The sequence below is a fragment of the Palaemon carinicauda genome, unplaced genomic scaffold (assembly GCF_036898095.1).
Source record: "Palaemon carinicauda isolate YSFRI2023 unplaced genomic scaffold, ASM3689809v2 scaffold1712, whole genome shotgun sequence".
NCBI lineage: Eukaryota > Metazoa > Arthropoda > Malacostraca > Decapoda > Palaemonidae > Palaemon > Palaemon carinicauda.
In genome coordinates, this window is record NW_027169273.1 from 21899 (window position 1) to 25662 (window position 3764).

Genomic DNA, 3764 nt, shown 5'->3' on the forward strand with positions numbered 1-3764 from the left:
ATTTCAGTTCTAAAAAATAGTATAAATATCATCTGTTAGACTAAATATGTTGTATCTTCGGTATGTTATTTTATTTTTATTATTTTCCTGTCTGCATATATCGATCGAAATACTGGACCAGTACGTTGAACTTACGGATACCGATACGTAATGTTCCAGTAAATGTGCTTAATTATATGACCATTCGCAACATTATTGACAAAACTGTCTCAGGAATAAATAATGATTAAACAAAGAACTTAATATGCATACAAAATGTTTGCCATTGTTGCCATCTCTCTCTCTCTCTCTCTCTCTCTCTCTCTCTCTCTCTCTCTCTTCGTGTTCATGTTTTTTTGCGACACATAAACTCCTGGTACACCTCGCTCTAAGGATATGCACCCTATAACACCCGTACTGAGCAGAGAGTTCCTGCGTTTAGCCCACACCCACCACCCCTGCCATCTTTCCCTCTGGTCTCTGTTTGGTCACTCCCCGCGCAGTATGGGTGCGACAGTGTGCATCTTTTCCGAGCGTGGTGAACCATTAATTCATGTATCCAGCTGTACATCAGTACATTTAATAACTAGTCTCCCTAAAAAGACGAAAAAGAAATAGATAAGTATGATAAAAAAATTTAGATAAAATCTGTAAATGCTTCGGCAGGAAATAGTTTCCAGCCCGGAAGTGTAATTTCAGATGTTGGTCTCGAAAAAGTTGGTGACATTATGTAAGTATTATTTCAATTCATGAGACTTTCCAATCGTACGGGATTCTCAATCTCACTCCTGATGATAAAAATTTCTTTTGCCTAATCGCAAACTTTTCCAATAAATTGAAAAGGGTGGGATGATTTTGCACCCTTTTATAGATTTGAAGAAAGATCTACTGCAATTCAGTCACGAGAAACCATTCCACATATCCCGCACTCGTGTTCCTGTAAGTTAAAGAAATATGACTATACATCATGTTTATGCTCATTCATTTTTATTTTTTTATTTTATTTATTTATTTTTTTGTAATTTTTAAGTAATCCTAACAGTATTTCGTTCTCCATCATAAGGCTTAACACTAAACAGTATTCCGGAAGCTTTATCCCACCTGTGAACAGATTCTGGAATGATCTTCCTAACCTCGCAGTTGAATGATGGAATGTCAAACGTTTAAACTTGCAGCAATTTTTGTTTTTTCTGCTAAGCAGGTTGACTAAGTCTCGTTATATAGTTTATATATGACAAATCTATTTTATGGTCATTACTGATCTTAAAATATTTTATATTTCTTAGCCATTAATTTTATATATTTCATTGGCCTTTCTTCCCCCCTCCCGTTTATGTAGAGCTGAACAGAAAAGTACATTGATTAAAAAAAAAAAAAAAAAAAAAATGAAACATGCATTATAGATGGATCCTGCCTTTCTACTTTGGTATTTTTACTAATGTAGCTATTTTGGCTTTTCCAAATACTCTTGTAGCTTAGGTAATAATAATAATAATAATAATAATAATAATAATAATAATAATAATAATAATAATAATAATAATAATAATAATAATAATAATAATAATAATAATAATAATAATAATAATAATAATGGCAACATTCATTCTCCTTACAAGTTTCTTTTGTCATAATATTTGTTGAATTTTACTATTGAATGTACTGATGATGTTGCACAAGTCAACGTGATCAAATATACAGCCATAATTTCAGCATAATACTTTTGAGTATATTCATATGAATCAGACTCATAAATTGCTCTGTCCCTCGAGGTACAGAAGTAAATTTTTTACATTTATTTTCTATCTATCTATCTATCTATCTATCTATCTATCAATTAAACATGAAGAGAAAATCTTCGTAACATTAAACATATAAAAAAAAAACTTTTACACGTACTAGGTTGATAAAAAAAAAAAAATCATGAAAGAAACAAAAGAAGCCCTTCAAGAAAAAATTAAGAGATCTCAGAAAAAAAGAAGGCGTCGAGGGCAGCAGCCAAAAAAAAAAAATAAAATAAACGAAGAGAGAAAATTCGTCTCTCCATCTTGATGTATCTGGCGAGTGGCTGAGAGATTATTGGAGTGATGGTTGGGTTCGCTAACCTTGAAAAGACCAGATATAAATATATATATATATATATATATATATATACATATATATATATATATACATATATATATATATATATATATACATATATATATATATATATACATACATACATTATATATATATATATATATATATATACATATATATATTATATATATATATATATATATATTATATATATATATGTATATAGATATATATACTTTTTTGTATAATACCTCCCTCATATATGTATATATATATATATATATATATATATTCGGAAAAAACTTATATGAAGGTTGTAAAAAATGATGAGAAAACAAACATCAAAGTGAACATTGAATTTATTATTGAACATACAATAAATTTAAAGCATAATATTATGCAGAATATAAATTAATATTAATGACACTTGATGCTGCCCCGATATCTAGGTAACTCTGGCACTAGTTACCTAACCTCCACACTCCGAATCGCTTATAACCAGTGAAAAGCTTATAAGATTCGTCGAGCAATACCATTACCATGATGCCACTGTGCATAGCCTATAAAAGATATGATACGTCTATCAGAAAATTGTACATGAAATTATTGCCTATGCAAGCGACTTAAGGTTCAGAGTAAGATTCAATAAAAAGATCTCAAAAGATATGATAAATGGCAAAGCAAAATATTAAGAGTAAATTTTTTCTGGTTATAAGTTTTATTTTTTACGGGATTAATGACTAAGCGCTAAAATTATTCATTCAATAACTTTAAATCTCGTAAAGTGTGCCAACATTTACCGAGACCTACCTCAAAGTTATCAAGCGCCTGCTTGCTCGATATAAATCCACGGAGTTGAATCCCTCTGAAGTAATCCAGCAGCATGTGGTGGATGCCAAAGACTATGGTAGGGAAATAGTATCCCCGTCTTGGCCTCTCTTCCATGCTGCTACACAATCCATTATATGGTTCCTCTGAAAACTCACTCCCTTGGAGAATCATGCCCTCGTCTCTCCATTGCACTTTGGTGAAACTGGTGGTACTTAGCACTTCATTAATTCACAGCAATAAAAGTCCTTCAAGTGAAAAGAGTTCATTAGTAATGATCACACATTAGTTGGCAAGTTTCTAACGAAGGTCGAGTTAATCCATTTTCCTTTAGTCAAGAGAACTGCTCCCTTGGAGGGTTAGGCAGATACTGCTTGGTAAAAATTCTTACCACTACTCGTTAACTTCGTTAACTAATTCAAGAAGGGCTAAATACTATGAAATGGTCTCAAATGCCAGCACACAAAGTATTTACAGATATTAAATATAATAAGTTATTTAAATTTACATTTGAGATCTTTTTATTTTCCAAGAGAGTTGAAAACCAAGGATTATGAAAAAAGTCAAAGTACTTTTCTCGTACTAAAAATAAACAAGATAAAGAAAACGAGAATACAAGGATTCTGAAGTTGGAAAGAAAAGATAAAAATATATTTAACACAATATATATGTGTATATATATATATATATATATATAAAGGAGGTATTATACCAAAAAATACATATATATTTATATATACACACACACACACACATATATATATACACACACACACACACACATATATATATATATATATATATCTATATATATATATGTATATATATATATATATATACATATATATATATACATATATATATATATATATATA

General features: G+C 30.0%; 1 long non-coding RNA gene across 1 annotated transcript; it reads right to left on the reverse strand.

Annotated features, from left to right (window-relative positions):
• Positions 1-2408: 2408 nt before the first annotated feature.
• LOC137635771 (uncharacterized) lies at positions 2409-3398 on the reverse strand. The gene is made up of 2 exons (XR_011042775.1): positions 2872-3398; positions 2409-2621 (listed from the first exon to the last, which is right to left on the reverse strand). It is a non-coding gene; the product is annotated as an uncharacterized lncRNA (long non-coding RNA).
• Between the last annotated feature and the right edge of the window lie 366 nt (positions 3399-3764).